Source organism: Ambystoma mexicanum, chromosome 10 (genome assembly GCF_040938575.1).
Source record: "Ambystoma mexicanum isolate Mex_15411 chromosome 10, UKY_AmexF1_1, whole genome shotgun sequence".
Lineage (NCBI taxonomy): Eukaryota > Metazoa > Chordata > Amphibia > Caudata > Ambystomatidae > Ambystoma > Ambystoma mexicanum.
Genome location: NC_090932.1, coordinates 634,675,078 through 634,698,169, shown reverse-complemented (window position 1 = coordinate 634,698,169; position 23,092 = coordinate 634,675,078).

Sequence of the window (23,092 nt, the reverse complement as noted above, 5' to 3'; positions counted from 1 at the left end):
GTCTATCCTCAGCACTTACCTTGGCTCACCCTCCACCCTTGGAGGCTTGCACTTACCTTACATTGCACTTCACCTGTTGCTCACCCATGAGCATCCCAGCACCTATCCCATTTGCTGTCCCTTCTGCACGTGCACGTTCTGAACACTGACAAGGCAAATTATGTTCCCTCACTGTCCCCTCCCTGTTTCCGTGTATAATAATAAATAAAATTACAATAAATAAAATAAATTATAAATGCCCAATAAATAAATTCAATGAATAAATATATTAGATAGCCTTCATACATTTATACGGGGAACTCTTTTTGTAAAGGTAGAACACTGTGACACAAATGTACAAATGTATTGTATCTGACAATTTTCAAAGAGGAGTAAGCACAAAGGTTCAGACTTGTTAGGAATTATTTTCTTTTTGCACTTTTCCCTCCATAGATTGCAATCGGACCCTCAGTATTTTTGCTTATTTGTTTACCCTGTACTGACTTTTGAAAGACAGTAATGTCTTCTGCTTTACTTCCCTTGCTTATTTTGCTCATTCTTATGGGTTAATTGACTAGCCACTACGACTGTCAGTAGTGTGAGACGTTGGGCCTGATTTATAGTATAAGCGTATAGACCCCACAAAATACTCTGGGCATACAATAACTTCGCATGTAACTGCGCACAAAAGTCCCTTTGTGATTACTGCATATGTATGGAATTCAAAGCAAAAAGTAACTCGACCCGCAAAGAAAAATCGGGCTGCGCTAGGAACTCCCTCAATACGCCATCACACAAACCAAAACCATTGCCAAAGACCAACCTTTGTGCAAACCTTCGCTTCCACATCTGACCCACCATCCAGAATCCCTGCACGTGGTCCCCCTTAAATCAAGAATGCACCTGGGCAAAACTGTGTGAGATCCCCAGTATGTAACGACTGCACCCCTGAAATGCTTTGCAAGGTCCCCCATAAGTCAAGGCTGCACCCCGGCAAAACTGTATGAGATCCGTCGTAATCAAGGGCTGAATCCCTGAGAAACTGTGCAAGGCATGCCGTGAGCAACAGATGCACCCCTGAGAACCTGTGCGAAGTCCCCTGTAGGTCAAGGCTGCACCCTGGTGAAACTGTGCGAGGTCCCCTGTAAGTAATGGCTGCACCCCTGCAAAACTGTGTGAGGTCCTCTGTAAGTGACAGCTGCACCTCAACGAAAATACAGGCCACCCCCCTACTCCCTAGGTAGCCAAACTGCTTTCAGATACCCCTAAGGCAGAGCAGCCCCCTCAAGTCCTGACACCACCCACCAGTCCTCTACCTCCCACACTATCCCAGGCAGCCCCTTCAAGTCCTGACACCACCCACCATCGCCCTCAACTCCGCCACTTCCCCAGGCAGCCCCCTGACATGACACCCCCTCCGACACCCTGTGTCCTCTGCCACTAGCCCAGGCAGCCCCCAGAAGTCCGGACATCACACATCAGCCTCCCGATCACCTCCACCTCTACCCCCAGGCAGCCAACCCATGTCCTGACACCACCCATCATCACCCCTCAACTCTGCCACTACCCTAGGAAGCCCCCTGACAGTACACCCATCCCCCACACACCCCTGACCTTGGCCACTATCCCAGTCAGCCCCCTCAAGTCCTGAAAACACCCTTCACCCCCCTCACCTACGCCACTACACCCAGGCAGCCCCTCAAATCCTGACACCACCCACCAGCCCCCTCACCTTCGTCACTATCCCCAGGCAGAACCGTGACAGTCTGCCACCCTACCAGTCCAATGTGAAGCTGCAACTTACCTCAAACTAAAAGTAACCCAGGTGGTAGGGGTGCCAATGTCCCTGTCAGGGATGAAAACATGACAGGCCTGTGAAGCCAGTCAGAGAGTGCGTGAATCAGTGAGATTGGAAATGTGTACGATAAAATGCTTCATTGTAGAAACACTTGTCATATATTTATTACAGTACACTTTGGAATGCTTAGCTGCTGAAATGTATTCCTAAATACTTAATGTAATTGATATCCAAATATCATACTGTGACGCAATGTAATTACCTTCTGTGGAACCGCAGCAATGTATACGGAAACACAATGTTGACCACGGCCAGACATTCATTTGGTACACACCCTTGTATTTGTACTTTGTAAAAACTTCGTAAAATCTCATATGGTACTAACTTCAGCAGGAATGCAAATGCAGGTACACGAGATCAACAATATTCACCTTCACATGAGTTATAAAAACCTCAGAGTGTTTTTATTGACTAACTGTCATGTTTTGAATCATGCTACCCTGCATTAGACAATGAATACTGATCCAAGCATAAAAAAGTGACCTCACCATGTGTCCACAATCCTACTGCAAGCAGAAAACAAACGAAAATAAACAAACAATACAAAATAGCGGCCAGAGCGGGATGACGTCTTCACACCGATGACATCATCACGCACGCAATCACTGGCACCATTACTAGATAAAAACGCTGTCTGGGACACAGGGAACCTCTCCCCAGCGGTCCTGGTGTCCCAGACGGGTGTCAGAAAGGTATTCATAGGTACGAATGGTTAGATACTACAATGAACCAGGCATTAAGATGCACTACAATTAACCATTTATTAAGATGCAGTTATACAGATCCCTTCTCTAGAAACCCCACCAAATTTTAGATGTTTGAATATAGGTCACCGTGAGAGTCACCACGCTGCAAGAAAATACCTTTTACCAATAAGGTATGATTTCTCTAGCAAAAAGTCTACAATTTCACCATGTGCACTGAATATAAAGAAAGATAGCCAACCTATATTTCACATCACAGGTCCCACACAAGGACCTACGGTCTAGGAAGGAGACCACTCTCTATAGCCCGATAGAAGAAGATGAAGCACACATAGAAGTGAAGACAATATAGGCATGTAATAAAGATATATGCAATAAGCACATGTAATGCTATGAGAATAATATCCTGAGCAACAATTCATTCACAAGATGTATTTGATTATTCTTTTGTAGAACTTGGTCCCTGAAGATAGTCCTTAGGACAAAAATGCATTGGACAGCCTAGGAAAGCCTATGTCTCTGGAATGAACAACTTCTTTTTATGAAAAACCATTTGACAGTTGTGACACGATTTGTATGCAATATTCTGGAACTTGAGCACAGACTATCTATGTAACAAAAATGTCTAATTTATATGTAACACATATGTGATGCATTCACACCTGGTCCTTCCATATGTCTGGGTCATCCCAACCCAGACAACATCCCTAGATAATTTCCAAACCCCACAGTGCAAGTGGTGTTATTCTGGCAACAAGACCAAATAACTATCTAAGATTAAGAAAAGTATTTAGCTTTAAACTTTACAATATACACTTGTGGAGCCCACTCACTCCAACTTCTTACCACAATCATAGATTGGACATATCAACAAAGAAAGACTGGGCACTTTACAGCCCATGCCAAAGTAGCACCAATGGTAGGGGTGCCAATGGCCCTGTTAGGGACGAAAAAATAACAGGCCTGTGCATGGGTGATGGGAAGCCAGTCAGAGAGCACGTGAATCAGTGAGACTGGAGATTTGTTTTACCACACAGTAACAGCAATCATGGGACCCATCTGCATTCCAGTGGCAGAGGTGGTGCATGACCTGAGAGCAGGTAGTGCGTGACTGCAGGGGTTTGTGGGTGTGTGAGCATGACATGGGAGTGACACAGCAATTAAATGTCAAATGCACAAGTGATGTGCCTAGGCCAGTGATCCACAGTGAGCGTACTGTCAGGGGTATTGAACCACATTTGAGTCATTAAGCTGCAACAGTTGGTGCTGTGGGCTTAGAAAATCCAAGATGGCCGAAAAGCCCACGTTGTGCCAGAATCCAGGAGAACTGCGCAGTTTTGCGCACACCAAAATGGTCGCCTAACCTGCCACCCACCAGTGCGAGTGTGATGGACCGGAAGCGCCATGGGTAAAAGGTGGTGCCCAAGGAAAAACAGCAGGGCCTGTTAGCTCAAAAGCGCTTTGAAATCACCTTTGTTTCTCTGCAATGCAAGCTAAAAATGCCTATTTTAAACATTGCAAAACATTCAAAAGTTAAATTGGACTAAAAGACACTAAAATCTAAATGTTTAAAATAAATGAGTGACCTACTGGTGAGTGTCACATAGTTTGCAACTGTTAAATGTCATAGTTTTGAACTTAGAATCAGCGTTCTAGCTGCATGCGTAAAAATTGTAATTTTGATTTGGATAAAGAAAAACTGGGAACCAAAGTGACATTTAGCTGAAGCCTGGCTTAAAGAGATTGAATTCTGCCTGACAACTACCCCCGACAGGAGTTGAAACTTGATCAGCAGCTGCATTCCCAGGCCTGGCTGCATTCTGCTGCCCCTGCCAAAAGGAGATGACACCTCTCTGATTGAATTAGGGGAGTGGCACCTGGGACTGGAAGGAAACAGAACAATGTACTTTCCTTGGCTCAGGCAAATGTTATATTAGTGGGGGTCGTAAATGGCTTCCTCTTGAGAGTAACCGGGAGGGGCAGTGCCTCTGTGAGCAACCTGAGTTGGAGGAAGTGGACAAACCAGAAATTCCACCATGTTCTTTGGGAAACCACACCCCTCTGGGCCAGAGCATAATTTTAAAAAGATGGATAATTCATAGTACGGACTTGTCAAAATTATATAATTAATATCATTATTCTTGTGATTTTTCTGTGCACATTTTAAGAGGTGTTAAGACTCCGTACCATGTTCTGAGGCAAAACCCCATGAATTATGGAGATTGCAGACATGGGGTTCACGCTAGAAAAATGAAAATTTACTGGAATATGTGTAGAAAGGCAGTGTACATCTGTGTAATTATTGGTAAAAATCCAATATTGGTAAACCAACTAAAAACGAAAATAAGTTGCCATTTTTTAACCCTGGCTCTTAGAAACATCAGAGTTGGAACAGAGACCTACCCGAAGTGATATATGATATGTACATGTAATGTCAACGACGTGTGTATCTGGGAAACCTGTTAGTTATGAAAAACTCATTTTCTAAAGCAAAAGCAAAGGGGCGTTTCTTCAATAGACTGTAAGACTCTGACTCACTCTGACACACTATCCCTTCTCAAATCAGGTCACAGAGAATCCTTGACCTATCAGATCGTGAGTGGGTTGGGCACAGAAAGTTAGCATCCACACCCATTTTCAAAAGACATAAAAAGAGCCACTGGAAGCTGGACAGGCACATTCATTTTTCCAACCTTCAACTGAATTCCTGCGCAGCACGCTGACGGAGAACTCCAGAACCAGAACTCCAGAGATCCAGACTAACTCCAGAACAAAAACTCCCAAGAGCTGAACTCTTCAGCAGGCCTCAAAATCTTTTGCAAACTATTCAACCGCTGGGCTGTGCGGTTTGCTGCTTGCTAAGAATCCAGTGTATCCAGAACAGAACCAGAGACCCAGACCAGACTGTTGTGAACAGAACTGGTGCCTGATTGACCCACCGAGCAGAGAGAACCGCAGCTAAACTGGTTGACCAGATCCGTGACAAGGCCATTCCTTTCAAATTTATAGTGTGAGTACCCAGCTAGAACTGTGCAGAACCCATCTCTTAGGTTAAAATAATCTGATTCAAAACATTTAACCTGTCCAAAACTGCATCATAGAATCGTGTGTCCCTTCTCCGATTTTAAACCTGTAAAAGTGTAATTTGCAATTTTGAATCATTATTTCATTTCTGAAAAACCACCTTCATAAAATCGTCCGTATCTCCTGAACCGTCTATGCTAGAAGCGAGATCTAACTTTCATTTTAAAGTTAAGATTCTAGGCTTTCCAACGAACCGACTTTCTATTCATTATGCTTTTTCCGTAATCGTGCTCGACGCACTCGGGAAAAGTGCCGCAATTTGCGATTTGGCTCAAATGTCTTCACTTGTCAAAATAGCAGCTTCTTGCTTTCCTTTGCTGAAATTCGTTTGCAACCTGACAATCATTCATAGAGCATTGCTAAAGTGATCCTGAACTAAGTTAAAGTAGCTATCACCCACCCTGAATCTCTTATAGGGAATTAAAATCATTTTTAGCATATTTTTCCCTTCTTTGCATACCACCTTTAAAGTACTTTGCCTGTGTTTAAAATTATCTCTGTTTCTCTAAGCTTGCTAGGGGGAACTGAATTTGTATTGTACTGTGATTGTATTCCTGAAGACTGTGTGTGTTACTTCCATCTCCTTACATTGCATAGGGGGGGAGTGAATTGTCAGAGAAAAAGTGATCATATTATCTTTTGCTGAAATCATATCAAGTTTATTTCTGTACTGCCTTTCATTAATCTTTGCATCTCCTTGGAACCATAAAGCATTCTCAGCTACCTTATCCTCTATACTACTCCTAAGTAATTAAACCAGTGTGCTAGTATAACATCATCCATTGTTGATCACTGTCATATGTCTAAGTGTGATATCAAATATTAATTTATTATCAAAGTGTGATATATATCTATTGTTTAATTTTTCAAATAAACATTTTTAATTTGCAACACAAACCTACTTCGTGGCTCAGTGGGGTCAGGGGGATTCTAAGAGAGGGGCGTTATACAAGGGTTCATCATCCAGATTATAACTTGTCATAAAAATATATAAATAAGGGCTTCCCTTGAGCAATCCCAGACAAGGCACTGACTTAGTGGGAATGCTTGATTGGAGTCATTAACAGTACCTTCCACTGCAGCACTCACAATGCCAAATACACACTACAGTGAATAATAAGTGGGCACATACACAATCACAAGCATGCATCAGGGGGCCACTGGAACAAAAGTGGACCTGAATTGAAAACAATGCAAAAGTAACACCACCTCCAGCAACAAATACGCAATACAGATGACACCAGATACTACACACAATGTAAAGACGTGGAACGCGTGGAAATACAAATTAACAGGTGGCAATCCATTCCCAGTGAGAGTCAACAAAAAACATCATAAAACATTCTCACATCAACACAACCATTACTATATGTACACTATAACACACACAACTGAAGTCTCCACACCAATCACACTGACACCACACACGCAGTGCCCCTGCACATGGAATGGAATATGAAAATCATCCAGTGCACCCTCAAGCTGCCTGCTGGCCACACTGCCACATGTCAGGCACATGTGGACCCCTCCACCAGCAAACATCACAGCATCAACATGACACACCAAGTCAGGCCAGAATACACATGACCGACAATTAAGGAATGCACAGGGAGAACATTAAAAAATCAAATGCGTAGACAAACAAATAGACTGTAGGAAGTGTGGAATAAAGGCATAGAAAGCCTGCATTGAAATATAACTATATACATGAAAAACAGGGAAGGAATGTCTTTGAAGTCCGGGAAGAAAAAACAAATAATAAAGTCACAAATGAAACCTAATCCTAAATAACTATTTACAAAGGCAGTGGGCTAATCCTCTCCAATCTCTGACAACTTTCCACCAGGGCTGAGCTGAGTTGCAGGCAACATTCTTCTCCCTGAGTTCGGCCTCCATTGTTGCCTGGAGGGCTTGCAGGGTGGCTACCATCTGTTGCTTTGCCTCCTCTGATGGCCTGCAAGTTTCCTCCAGGATTGCAGTCCACCTACACGCTTGCCGCAGCACACCCTCAGACATGGCCGCAATTACCAAAGCCTACTTTGCCCACTGTCTCTCTGCCACCAGCTGCCTCTGGTAGCATCTGAACACAGACGACAATGCCTGCATGGCCCCCTTATGGTTCTCATGCCTCAAAGGTGCCACATGCCCCCTCGGGGGAGGGGGTATGCCCTGTGATAGTCTGCCTCCTGCTCTGTAGGTACACCCTCTGACTTGATAACTGTTGTCGAGGGCGTATAGCATCTGCACTGCTCTGAGGTGGCTGCTGACCCTCCACTGCCTGTGGCTGGTCTGTGCCTCAGTAGGCACAGTGACCACCTCATCTGATGTTGAAGCGACTCCCTCCTTGGGCAGGGACATAATCTCCACCAGATGGCACATTATTGGTGGAACTGGTGCAAAGGGGGCCATGCTGGAATGTGGCCCGGAAGGCACCCTGGAGGAATCACGGTAGTGAACAGCCCACGGAGCCCATCTGAGAACATTGCTGTTGCCAGCAAGGCCATCAGGTGGCACAGCTCATTGGGATGATGCACAAGCATACTACAAGTATGCTGTATATCCTCACGGATGACTACGGTCCACCTCGTGAGACCAGTCACCAGGGGCAGCACATTATCCCAGCTGGACACATCGTCTGGCATGGGGATGCTGGTCTGGGTGGAGGCAGCCCGAAAAGTTGCCACTGCTGCATCCAATGGCACAAGTACAGGATTGTGTGCAGCTACCTCCACAGTGGCCTGCACAACCTCATGTCCCTGTGACAGGGTTGCAGCATACACAACCTCTGTGACGGCCCCACCCCGCCTACATGGGCTCGGCTGCAATGACCACCTCTTCCACCTCCACCTCTATCAACCTGGATGACTCTGGGTGTATTCCCCCAGGGAACCCCTGTGTGGCATCACCATGTCCCACCGATGGTCTAGAGGCTTCCTCAGCCATATCGCCCCGTAAGAGGAGGTATCGTGGGCGAGTGGCTGGGGTCTGCAGCTTGGTCTGGTGTCTGGTGTACCGGTCCCTGCATCCATTCTCCACAGCACTGCTTCCACCCTCTTTGTCAGCTGCAGCAACTGTGTTAAAGGAGACATAGAACATTGACATCAGTCAACAGTGTCAAAGCATGTGTGGCATAAACAACATTTACAGTAGCATGAAGTTGCCATGGGTCAACCAGGACAGTAACACACCTACATGCCCATGCAATGTCCATGACAACAACACACCAGTCTAGGGTCAATGATGAGCCCAGTCATGACACATCCGCATGTCAACATGGCATATAGACAGCGGTCCACAGACACATACCAAGAAACACAACATGTAATGCCAAGGTGACCCAACTTCAACATGCTGCGTGGCCACAGGAGCCATGGCACAGGGTTGGACAGAGAGTCACCTGATAAGTTGGCCAACAGCACAATGCATGGTAGCATAAATGGATCGGGGTACTGCTGGGAACACATTGGTGACATGACACCCAGTAAAATGCTGGATCTCTGTAGATCCTCATGATTGTACTGTGCACAACATGGCCATGCAAACACCTGCTTGGCCATCTGTCAACACAATTACATCAAACACCATGCCTCCCTTACATTCCGACCTGTAAGCATGCAACAATGACATGCTCACATTGCAGAGACACACTTTAGAATGCTGTAGCCCCAAGCACAAACACATGGCATGATCACACGCCAACTCAGAATTCACATGCAGGGGGATGACGAATCACATCAATGTCCCTCAAAGGTCAATGCTCCAACATGACAATCACCAACATCCATACACATGTGTCACCTAGAGATGTTGATGGTGGATGGCTACACTGTGTAATGCACAACAAAACAATATGTCCATCATGCATGCCCCTCACATGGGCAAACCATCATAATCTGGCACCCTTACTGTCCAGGCTTGTGCACCCATCAACTGACATTGCATGTGCATGGTTGGCACAAGTCTCCAACTACGAACACTGCACATACCAGTGCATGTCCAATCAACAGTTGTCTGACATCACACATGGTGAGCATTGTCATGGGGGCTGCATGCCGCTGTGGAACACTGAAACACACATGCTGCATACATAAAGGAGTAACTGCAATTGTGCAGGCCCATGCACAACACACATGCACTGCGGAGCTATGCACCACATGGCTACTTAGCAGCATCATCATCACAACACCATTTCCACTCACAGACCTGGGGATATAGCTCCAGGTAGAACCTCACCAGGTCCTGCATTTTGTTGGTGGAATAAGTGTAACTGCTGGCATGGTGCACGCCCATGGTGGCACCGGCCTCAATGGCTTGCAATGCATTGGTGTGGGTCTGGGACTTGAGGTGCTCCCATCGCTTGTGCATGCTCTTCGTGTAATGGTCTGCCACCCTGTCCATGTTGAAGGCAGCAATGATGGTCACCCAGATCTGTTTGCATCCTTTAGGCTCCAGCTGCATTGCTGGGTTGAAGAGGGAATCATAGTTCTCCAGGACCAGATCCACCAGGATGCCAACTTCTTCAGAGGTGAAGTTGGCAACCCTCTGACTCGCTGCTGTGGTGGTGCAGCTTGGTGAGGATGATGATGGCCGAGACATGGCAAACCCTGAGGCAGGTGTGGGTGGGAAAACTGATCCTAGAGATGGGCTGTGAAGCAGTGGTTGTGGTATGAAGAGCTGGGAGTCCGAGACAGCAGATGTGAAGGTCACAGGGCCAGATTCAGGAGCACAGGCAATGGTGGGCCAACAGGCACTCCCAACGCAGAACAGGTGGGTAGCAGGCACTCACTCTGGACAGGCAGCAGCAGAATGCAAGGTGGAAGGCAGCAAAGGGCAGGAAGAGGCAGTAGAATTGGCACTGGTAGCAGGAGAAGGGGTGTTGTCCGTATCTTGCATCGGAGGCAGCTCAATACAGAGTAAAGGCCCTTAGCACATAACGTATATTACATGGGCTGCACGCAGCACGCCTTGCAGCTCAGGGCAATGACAGTGATATTTAAGGGGTGTGAAGCGCATCACTGGTTCCACGCGCAAAGGTATGAAGACGCACAAGATTTGCATGCATGCATTTGGGGATGCTACGCAAGCCATTTCCTTCAAGTAACACATACCGCATTTTTCTTTTTGGAGGTTGCCTCTGCACATACACGCAGGTATTTCTGTCCATTTTGAGTTCTATGGTGCATCGCATATGCAACTTTTGGTATTGGGGTGCCTCTGCGTATCGCGTACCACTGTTTTCAACTTTCAGAAGCTTTCCGGGTCTTGTGTATGAAATGTATGTTATAAGGGTGCCTCTGCCTATTGGGTACTGCTTTTTTCACCTTTCAAAAGCTTTCTGGGTGTCGCATACGCAATGTGTTTTATTGGTGTGCCTCTGTGTATTGCGTACCACTTTTTTCAACTTTCAGAAGCTTTCTGGGTGTCGCGTGTGCAATTTCTGTTGTTGGTGTGCCTCTGCCTATTTGGTACTGCATTTATTACCCTTTGGAAGCTTTCTAGCCGTCATGTATGCAATTGTTGTTATTGGGTGCCTCTGTGCATCGCGTACGGCATATGTTTGTTTATGGGGTACATGGGAGCGTTGCTGGACCACGCATCTACGTAGGACATCACATAGACATTTCCCTTCCTCTTATTGCCCAGAACAATATATTGGTCTGCATTCCATTCATCCATTACATCAGCACTATGAGTTGAAATGCCCCGAAAGGGAAAGGGAGTAGACAGGGATGTGGTGAGGACACATCTGCTCCAGCTCCAGGAGGGCGTGTTGTGCCTCAGCCCACAGATGACCCGGCACCTGGACATGGTCGGAGGCAGACAGGTGAGGCAGCACCACCTATGGCCACTAGGTCCAAAAGGGACGTGCTGCAGAACAGGGAGGGGCTCCACCCCAAGACACGGCACAGGAGAAGGATCCACAGAGGAACAGGCGCTTCACGGGTTGAACAGTTCCTGGTCCTCGTTGACTATGTTATCGATCACCATCATGAGATGTACCAGCATGCGGGGAGCACCCATAAATCTGCACAATGAATGGTGCAGTGGCAGGACTCAACGCCTTAGGTGTGGCGATGAATACTGCTGAACAGGTCTAGAAGCGTATGAATGATCTCACGTGAAAGACCAAACATAAGCTCAGTGCCAACCTGGCCTCTGCACTGGCCATTGGAGGGGGGCCAGCAGAGCAGGAGCAGCCTACCCCAATTGAAGAGGCTACGAGTCAACTCATCACCATTGAGCAGGTTTAAGGCATGGGAGGTGTGTAGACCTATGAGGACACATCTGGTGAGTGGCATTTGTGTGCATCGTATGTGTGGACAATCATGGTTGGCCACACCATATATGTGTATTAGTACAGCTGGCTGCAGTTGTCAGCCAACATGGGGCAATGCATGTGTGCTACCGTGTAGGCTTCTGTCACATGGCCTGCATTCTGGGAGGTTGCTGAGTGGTTCAAATGAGTGGCACATGTTAGTGTGACAGTACACATTACTGTCTGCTGGCATTCACAGCTGTGCCAGGATTTGCATGCATGGTTGAAATGTCCCCAAAATGTGCAATTTTCAAGACCCCATGATATGCACCCCTGACAGGCACACTTCACCCACAGTGCACACCTAAAAATCCACATCCACATGTATTGATCATTGCAACATTCTTCAGCCTTGTCTCTTTGCACTGTACACCAAATGCATGCAATATATGGTGACCACACACATCATTTGCTGTACTGTCACCTGCTCTTACAGGCTACCTTGTCAGAATGCTTATCCAAGCTGCCTGACATGACACACTGTAGTGTGACCAGCCTGCCTGGGAATTAGTACCCACAACCCATTTCCCTGTGTATCAGGCATTCTGTGGTGGCAACTTAACTTGTATATTACAAGGAGCAACACTGGACAAAACATAGTGAAAAACAGCTGATGGTGGGTCACCATGCCAAGGTGGCTCGTCTGGTACTCTCCAATTGAAATGGCTGTAGACAGCCCATGGAAAAGGTTATGGGCATGAATAATGCCAATGAGTGTGCCTGTCTACATTGCATGTCATGTATGGTCATGGTCAAATTTGAAATATGTAAATACAGTTCATATTAGAATCACCAGTCTGACATAAAAGGCTGATATGTGTTCATCAGTCGATGCATGACAGACACCTGCCGTCTTCCTCGCATCATTGTGGACGACACTCACACATACATTTGCCTGTCTGTGTGCTTGAAACATGCATACTTGTCCAGCCATGTGTAACCTGTTTGAAATTTAATTACATGGCAGCTACTTCGCCTACTCAGATGTGGCATGAGGGCTCTGTTGCTCCTTGTATCATGGTATTTGAAGATAAGGAGGTGCTGGTTCTCAGTCCGAGCATGCCTGGTCAAGAATAAGGAATTGGTAAATTACTTTGCAATACATTTCCTCACCGGAGAATTTGTTACAATTTACACTACACATTTTGCCCCATATATATGAGGGGGTGGGTTTAGGGAATTAATTAATGTAGGGGGCTTAATGGGGGGCTACCGGAGGTCTTTGTCCACATATTTATGCGGCAAAATGAACCTGCCAAAATTATTCGACGAATTATCCTATGAGGAAATGTATTCGGCAAGATCAACCTAAACCAAGAATACTGACACATCATTGTAGAATGATACTCATAGACAGGGACTGATGTCCCAACAATATCACCTACACAAGAGGCATGAATGTAGGAAATGATAGATGCACCTACGTACTACTCGCAGACCGTGAATGACCTTTAGCAGTATGAATGACAAAGGTGGCTCATTATATGTCATATGGGGTCCACATTCACACAGACACAGCCTCCTCACAATCAGGCTTGCCTCATGCGTGAATTGTACACAGAAGAGCAGGGTCATGCTTTGACTGACAGTGCTGGCATTAGTGTCTCTACTCAGTACTGGCCTGCAGCCAATGAATACCATGTTTTGGTGGCATGGCAATGTATTTTTTTGCAGTGGAGTTTTGAATTTGAGGAGAAATCTGTGATTGTTACATGTGATTGAGTGTGTGTACAGTATGGCACTCATAGTAGATGCATATGTCAACATTCCTAGTGCACTATTGAATGCACAAGTGGCATAGAGCTTGCGCAAGTGACTCCCAAGTGGTGTGGTCACACAGGGCAAGGACAAATATATTGCACAGCAAACACACACAATGTTCAATGTCACTTTGCATTGTGTGAGATAACAGCACCCGTTACATGACAGTGTCATACAAAGCGACAGCCAATGACTGTCAGTCACTCAAACATGGTCAGTCATTGCCTGACACTTCATATGGCAATGTCATGTTAATGGTACTGTCATCCCAAACAATAAATTGACAATACATATCCATGAATTGTGCTAGGCATACAGCAGGGGATTCATGCCCACATGAATCGCACACAGGTTGCTGGTAGACTTGGTGTTGTCATTGATGTGACACACCAGACAGTAACAGTCATACGTGTAGCCACATTCTGGCCAAGCACCCAGAGGCCTTCACTGAGAGGGGTGTGAATTTTCCAGCACACACATATCACTTTGTTGATTGTACATGGACTACACTCTGAACAATGACACAATGGACCGTGCTGTCCTGATCAGGGTGAAGAGTCACATATAGGTGAAATGTGGCAGTGGTTGGCATGTTGGGTGGATGGAGAGGACACTGATGGTGACGGAATGCATGATGGCTGTGTCCCAATGCATCTACAGGAGTACTTTTGCAAGGACATCACTGGCATACAACATATGTAGCAATGGAGAGAAATGGTTGAACAGTCAAAATGTGTGAATTGACATGACATGGTTATCAAGTACAAATTTGTAATCATGCATTGTCTGTCATATTTTGATCTTGGCAGTATTTGTGGATTCAACCGGCTAACACATACCATGTGCTGGCATTCAGCATTACAATGCCCCATGTGCAGTACTTGTCCCTGGGTTGTGTGATTAAATGCGTGTTGCATGGCCCATCAGTCATTGTGTATGCCACTTTTGTACGTCTATGTGTCCACTAACGGCATGGACAAGACCGGGGATGGAGGGCTGCTGCATGTCAGTGAAATAACTGACAGAGCATAAATCTCAACCTTGATGCGTTTAAACCGTCTCAAAACAGAGGGGTCACAACTAAACAAACTGTCATTATCTTTACATCACTCCACAACATTGCGATTCACTGCCTTGTACACGTCATCAACCTCACAAGCTGTCACCCAATCCTTCTCTAATAATCCATTCAGCTCATCGTGTATTATCCAGCCATCTCTCCTGACAGGATTACACGATATGCATCAGCTATGGTATCAGTCTTCCCTTCCACATGCTCTTGACTACAAAACCCCTCCCATACAGATACACTTTGAACTTTTCGATGGCCCAAATCACAGCCACCGCCTCTTGCTCAATCACTGAATACCTTCTTTCTACATTTCTCAAAGTCCTTGTGGTAAAAGCTACTGTTGTTTAATAACCATAACCATCCTCTGGTAACAGCACTCCGCCTAACCCAAGCTCACTGGCATCGGAGTGCACAATGGTATTGAGATCTTCTCTGAACCCTTTCCATACTGGTGCATGTATTATACTCTCCTTAACATCCTGAAATTCCTTGTCACACTCACTGGTCCACAAAAACATCGTCCCCTTCATAAGGAGCTTCCTCAACTCATTGGTTCTACTCACCAGTACCTTGGTAAATTTGGCATAGTACGCCAAAAAAGTCCTAAGAAGGAGGAAACTTCCCTCTTAGACTTCGGAGCTGGAATCTCTGAAATCCCTTATACGCCACTGGCTTTGGGCATGACAGCTTCGTCTGTCAACTTGTACCCAACATATTCCACCTCCTTTTTCCTGAAACAACACTTCTCCAAAGTCAAAGAGAGCCCTGCTTCACCCAACTTCTCCAAAACTCTGTGCAAACTCACAAAATGACTTTCCATGTCCTGACCCCATGTCAAAATTTCATCCTGGTGGAATTTCTCTCCTGCCAAACCACCAAGTAAATTGTGCATAACCCTCTGGCACACGCTCGCAGCCGAGATCAATCCAAACGGCATCTGCACACATTTGAACATCCCCACATGGGTAAGCAAAGTCGTCGGATCACATGAATCAGGGTGCAATGGAATTGGATGATATGCTGACTTTAGATCTAGCAACAAAAACATCTTCACTCCTGACAAATCAGATATGAGTTTATCGATTTTGGGTAAAGGGAACTTTTCATCAATCACACATCTATTGAGCCTCCTAAGGTCTATACACAATCTCACAGTCCTGTTGCGTTTGCGTGCAACCACAATGGGGCTCACCCACTCAGACACCTCAGTGGGCTCAATCACTCCAGCCATGGCCATCCCCTCAAGTTCAGTCTGCACCTCCTTCTTCAATGCCAAGGGAACTGACCTAACCTTAGCTGCCACAGGAGCAGACCCTGGCTTGAGCTTGATCTTGTGAATGAGCTTAGACGTGCAGACCACTCTGTCCTGAAACACATGAGGCGCCCAAGGAAAAATATCCCCACAGGTCATGACAGATACACTTGCAGGGGGGCACATATCCTTTACATCCTCATCACTATCACTCCTGTATAAAGAGGCTGCCTGGCATTGAGTTTATTCCCTAAGGCAGCTGGACTGCTCCATGAGAGTAGGTCCCAGTAGGTCCCCTCCTACATCTGTCACATATACTTTTCCATTGGCACATTTACCCTGAAATTCTAGCCCCACCATGATCTGCCCACTGATGTGGATGGGACTCTCCCCATACGCATTGACTTTGACAGATGCTTCTTGAGTACACACTTTTGGAAAAACTTCTCCCATGTATCCTTGCCTATAAGATTATAGTCGGCACCACTGTCGACCAAAATGATAACTTCTCAACCATAAACCTTAATCAAAGACCTGGGTTTCTCTAATTTCACACCAGTGACAGCATTTATGACTTGAATCACATGAACACCTCCCACAAACTTGCACTTAGAGTAGTCCTCATCACCCTCATTCTCATGCACATTCCCTCCAGTGGGTGCCATCCTGCAACATTTTGCCAGGTGACCCCTTACTCTGCACAAGCGACACTCAACATACACAGCAGTGCATTGTCGAGAGTCAGCAAGATGCTACAAACTCCTACATCGGAAGCATGTCTTTTGATGAGAGTCATGAGTCATGAGTCTCCTGTCTGTGTGAAACATCCTCACACCCATTTCTCCTCCGAAATCCTTTGTACTCTCTTCTTCCTCCCTGATTCTTGGGCTTCCTTGAGTCTGTTCCTTTAGCCTCACTATATTTCCTATTCCTCTGGATGCTGCTCCTCCCAGCAGAGACTGTGCTTACATTTGCATGACTCTTCAATGCTTATCTTCTCAGTTTCTTCAATGAGCTGCTTGATGCACTGTGTTGTGTGTTCCACTTCCTTGGTGATCTCTATAATGCTGTCCAAATTTGTATCAAATTCTTTCCAAAGTTTCTCCCTGACTCAGTGATCAGTGCACTTGATCATTAATTCACTGTGAATGTGTTCGTGATGGCAGTGGCTGAATCGGAACTTCATTGCAAGACCACGCAAAGCCGTAACAAAAACCTCAGTTGTCTCTCCACTCTTTTGTTATCTGGTGCCACAATGCTACCTGGCCAAAATTTTGTTTTCCTTGACTTCGTAGTGTTTATCAAGCTTAGCTATACTTATATTGCAGCTATTCCAAGAGTTGGCATCACTTGTATGCACAGGTTCGGGAAGCCTCTTAAATACATCTTTTCCTTCACTCCCTAGGCAATGGTACTGAGGGCATCCTTTCTCTTGATAGAATAGTTTGGCCCATAAATTGCCAACATGAACTTTAAAAAATCTTCCTTCCCCTCTTTGCACTTCATGAGTGGTTCACCAGAATGCATAAGGAAGAAAACTGGTGCAGGTATGCTGGCCATTATGAATCCTTAACCTTTCCTCTATTGCAGAACAGGCAGAAGAAGAAGAAGCACACAAGAAGGTGAATCATTGGTGTATCCTCTACTTCAGAACAGGCAAAAATAGAAGAAGAACACAAGTAGGAAAACTAACAGCAATCAGCAATCCATGCTGACTGGGTTCATGAAGCCCTGGTACTGTCTGCCTGTTCCCTGGACTTGGCTTGCTGTGATCAGGGTTACATTATGAAGCACTTCAGAGTTTCTATTCCAACTGGAACACCGAGTAGTATTGACACAGTGCTTCTCGTGTCACCTTCCAAGCCGTAGAGCCGATCGTTGAGGTTCCTTCCTCTAAAGGTTTCCGACTTGCATCCTTCTACGCTACACTATTAACGCAGGCAATGCACAGCTCCTAGAGATACAAGTCACTATTCCCACAGCAGGGGTTTCTGACACGCTCCTTCAGAGTCGCTTCTCCCACGGCGGGGGTTCTCGGTTGCACCAGCAACACAGGAGGCATCTCTGCCTGCGGTGATGTCCCTCTCTGCACAGGCAGGAGGCACCTCCGCCTGGCGTGGCATCCCTCTCCGCAACGCCATACCTTCTGATGGGGACAGAGTCCACAGTGTGCTACACAGGGGAGTCGGATGCAACGCCTCCTCTCCAGCTGGCTAGCGAACGTTGCAGGTGGCGCGCCTCACCTTGCGGACTGCGTCTTCTCAACACTGGGGAGTCCGGATCACAACGACTATGCAGCTCGTTCTCCATGGGCTTCTGGGAGCTCCCTCATGCGCTCATTTGCAGGACCAAGAAATATGGATCTGCTGGGTGGTTATGCACAGGCACAGCTGTCCTCTACACTCCTCTGCTGCCAGAGAGGACAGTCCTCTTTGCCTGTAAAATAACTGATTCAGCATAGGGAATCCAATAACCAGATGCTGGCATTTATTAGAAAAGTAAAGTGGTACCTTATGGCTCTAGCCAGCTGCATCAAGCCATCTCTCTTAACTGCCAAAATGTACATTCTCAACCTAGCAACTGATACATAATAAATCTAGAACAGTGTAAGATTCCGAACTCTTGACAGCCTAATGAAATGAGACTGGGAAGGTAAATGAAGGAGAAATGAATTGTTGAGAAACTGCAGAGGGATTAAGAGAAGTGAGTCATAACAGTCAGAAAATGCCATACATCAGTAGCATACAGCTCACAGTGTGCCAAGTCACAATGTCAGATATATGGGTGTTCAGCCATTTTGCATCTGGAAATGCTGAAAATGTCGTTCTCTGTCCATGTGCAGGTGATGATGAAGTGGATACAGAGGAAAAGGAGGAAGAAGAGGAGCTGGTACGTCAGTCCACCAGTGGAGGTCGCAGTGTCGTTCGCCATGTAAATCCACAGGTGCTACAGTCGATTATCAGTTGTTTTCCTGCACCTTCGGACCCTTCTGACTCTGCTGATTTGGATGCAGAACCATAAGTGGATGACTCGCTGAGGGAGAGAGTAAGTACCCGAAGGGGCAGATCAGATGGGGCCGTTGAGTCTGCGGCAGTGCAGCAGTGTTCACAAGGCCAGTCATTGGTGAGACCCACGTCTGCGTTGGAGTGGAATTATGACTCAGGACACAGGTGGATGCTGAAATAATTTTTAATTCTGAGGGGGAAGTGGTCTTCAAATGTCAATAAAGAATAAAAGTCCAAACGGTTTCTTCCCCGGTGCTTCTTCCTTCCAAAATATACTGGTGTGATTCTCGAGGTGTCCGGATAGCTTGTTGGCGCTGGTAGGCAGGAGTACAAGTACCTGGTCTCCAATATTGAAGGTCCTCTTTCGGCTCCCCTTATTGTAGTTCTTCTCCTGGGTCATTTGAGCTTGGCTGATTTTTGTTTCGGCCAGGGTACGTAAAGCAGTTAAATGTTCTTTTAACTCCTCTGTATATTCGTTTAAGGACACTTCCTCAGAGGCTTCCCATTCCTCCTCAACAAGATGTAATATCGTCCTGATTTGTCTTCTGAATAAAAGCTTGAAGGGAGAAAAGCCTGTTGATGACTGGGGAGTATCCCTTAATACCATCAATACCAGAGGTATCACCCGGTCCCAGTTTCTGACATCTGGTCCAGTCACTCTTTTCAGCATTTTCTTGATTGTCTTATTATATCGTTCGACCAGCCCATCTGTTTGGGGATGGTACACTGAGGTTATCAACTGTTTAATTTGTAGACGTTCACATACTTGACGTAAGAGGGTGGGCATAAAATTAGTTCCTTGGTCCGTGATGCTTTCCGAGGGTAGCCCTACTCGTGCAAAAAATGGGATAAGTTGATCACACAATAGTCTGGCTGATGTTCCCGTCAAGGGAAAATCTTCCGGGTATCGGGTGGCATAGTCGACTATGACCAGCAAATATTTATATGCTCTGCTTGCGGATTCCAAAGGTCCGACTATATTCATGCCGATCCTCTGGAACGGCACTGCTATGAGGGGCATTTTCTGTAGAGGTGCTTTTGCTGGTAAAACTCCACTAGTCAACTGACAGGTAGGACAGCTTTTACAGAACTGTGCCACCTCCCCATAAAGGCCTGGCCAGTAAAACCTCTTGAGTAGGTTTTGCTGGGTCTTTAGGGAAGCCATATGGCCACCACATGGTTGTGTGCTAGTTGTATTACCACTGCGCAATGTTTCTTTGGTAACACCAGTTGTTCTTTAACGATCCCGTCGTCACCCTTATACTTCGGTATAGTAACCCCCAACGTAGCAGGAACCCTGGTCCCCTGGATACATCTGGTTCCCCTTCTTGCGTTGCCCTTTCTCGAGCTACCCGGAGGGTGGGGTCAGTTAGGGTCTCCCCCCTAATGGTATCTTCATTGTCCTCCATATTCCAGTCGATGGTCGGGGCATATAGCTAGCCTGACACCATGCCATACGGGTATGTCTTTTCCTTCCTGGTATGGGCTTTAGGGAAGAAGAGTCTGTTCCTGTGACATCGGATTCGGACAGTGTCTTCTTCCCTTCCTCCAGGGTTATTAAGGCCTGTTCAAAGTTGGGTAGGTCGGGTTCAATGACTACCAGGACAGGCAGACAGGGTAGGGTGGCAGCCCTTAAAGGAATGGTTGTGTTGTTTAATTCTATCACCACGTCCTTCATTGGCTAACACTTTATGTCCCCATGAATACATCTTATAGGGACAGATATCTCAGTTAAGTTGGGTGTGTTACTTACGGTTGGTGATACAGCGGTCTGCCTGCTGCCACTGTCGAATAATGCGCGCAATGGTATGCCGTCCCCTCGGATATCCACAACGTACAGCCCGGGGATACTTTCTTCAGACACAGGGTTCAGGTATCCAATGTCCATTGGTTCGGCTGCTCTTCTCCTGGGACAAAATCGGGCGATATGGCCCCATTCGTTGCAATCAAAGCATTGCGGTTGCATACCCCGGTGATGCCACAGAGGGTTTTTCTTCGATTCCCGGTTTCTTGTCTGCTAGCTTCCTGGTGCTTTCTTCGGGTTGTCTCCATCTCGTAGGTAGGGTTCTGCCACCCCTAAACATGTGAGGGTCTGATATAGGTATCGCGATGCGGGCTGTTACCCCTGTAGGCTGCATTTTGTGGTAGCCCGCCTTCTGGTATGCCGAGGTGATATCCACTGCTTCAGTTAAGGTGGGTCGATGATGTTGTCTGACCCACCTCTGCATCTGTCCTGGCAGTGCTTCGATGAATTGCTCCAGGATTATTTTATCGAATAGGGGCTGGTTCACCGGTGTTGGATTCAGTAGCCATTTCCCCACCAAGTCCTTTATTCGATAGTACAACTGTCGCAGGCTTTCCCCAGCCCTTAGTTTCGTGTCTCTCAACTGGATCGTATAGGCTTCTTCGTCCAGGCCTAGGCGGTCTAGGACTGCAGCCTTAATTTCCCCATATGGAGTGCTGCCATTGGGGTTTACCGCCTGGTAGTCTCCCTGCATTACTCCAGATAGAAGGGGCACAACATATTGCCCCCACCGTTCTGGAGGCAACTGCGCATTCCTAGCTATTCTTTCGAAACTGGTAAAAAAGAAGGCAGGGTCCTCTCCATCCTTATACCTTTGGAGCAAGGACCGACGGCACCATTGGTTGGTTTCTTGAGCTGGCTACCATATCCGTGAGTCAGGAGATGGTCTCGTGCTGTTTATCCTGGGCAGTAGTTTGCACGGTGCTCTGTAATTGAATAGCCTGCTGCAAGGCTTGTCGGTCAGCGGCTGCTTGCTGGTTTTGCAGCTGTATCAATTGCTGCAACTTCTGTTGCTCTTCCAATAGGGTCTTGATTAATGTCTCCATAGCATTGCCGGAATCCCACCTTCGTCGCCACTTGTGGAATTACGACTCAGGAGACAGGTGGATGCTGAAATAATATTTAATTCTGAGCGGGAAGTGGTCTTCAAATGTCAATAAAGAATAAAAGTCCAAACGGTTTCTTCACCGGTGCCTCTTCCTTCCAAAATATACTGGTGTGATTCCCAGCTTTCTCCTATCTCGAGGTGTCCGGATAGGCCCACCACTCTGTTCTTCCTTCACTTCTCTCTTCCGGGTCCTGTGAATAGTACAGACAGCGTCAACGTGATTTGGCGGGCTTTTGTTCATTTCCTTAGTTTCAAATCCCCACCAATCACCATGGACCTGCCTAGCCCTTCATTCATTGGCTCCTGAGGCTTCATCCCACCTCCCTCAAAGGCTGCCGTCCCAGCGTGCCATACTTACTCCATCCGGAATACTGAGGGAAGACTGCGTTTCCCATGGGTCCACAGCCAGGCAGAATAGGGGCAGACCCTGGCATCGGATTTCCATCCCCAGCTGTGAGCTGCTCCGTGGCTGCTGCAGGAGGTTGCGCAGTGCCAATCTTGCCCCCCTCAATCCATCTCTGAGTGGCCGCGAGGGTGGCCCCCCCAGCCGTCTCGGCTCTGCTGGTAGGTAAGTGAAGTGTCATGTTGCAGCCGCTGTACGCAGCGTTTCCTGACAGTGCTGTATGTCTGACATTAACTGCCGCTGCTAGCCAGGCTCTTCCGCTGCTCAGCCCCTCTATGCCATCTGTCCTAGGTGTGCACTTTGCCTCCTGTGGCTCCCTCCTAGGTGCTCTCTTACAGTTGGTTACGGCTGCAAGACCTCCCTCCCATATGAGTTGGTGTCAGGTTCTGGGACTGATGTCCTTGAATTCCACCGCCATGTGCCCAGCACACATGGTGGGCATGTGCTTTCTGGAGAGACAGTGTGGGAGCAGAAAATGTTGCGTGCCACCATCCGGCATGGCGTTATGTTGAGTCGTGTTGCAGAGGGCATGGATCATCTTGCCAACAACATGTCCACTCCATGTCCACTCCAGCGGCTCGTTATGCACAACAGCAGAAAATCAAGCAGACCTCAAGGCTCCCCCACAGACTGGGTATGGAGGCCAACATTTAGGGCCAACAGGCAGATTCTAAGGCACATAGAGAGGCACTGAGGATGTAGATGTTGGCATCTATTAAATCCAATCACCTTGAGATGGAGAGCTT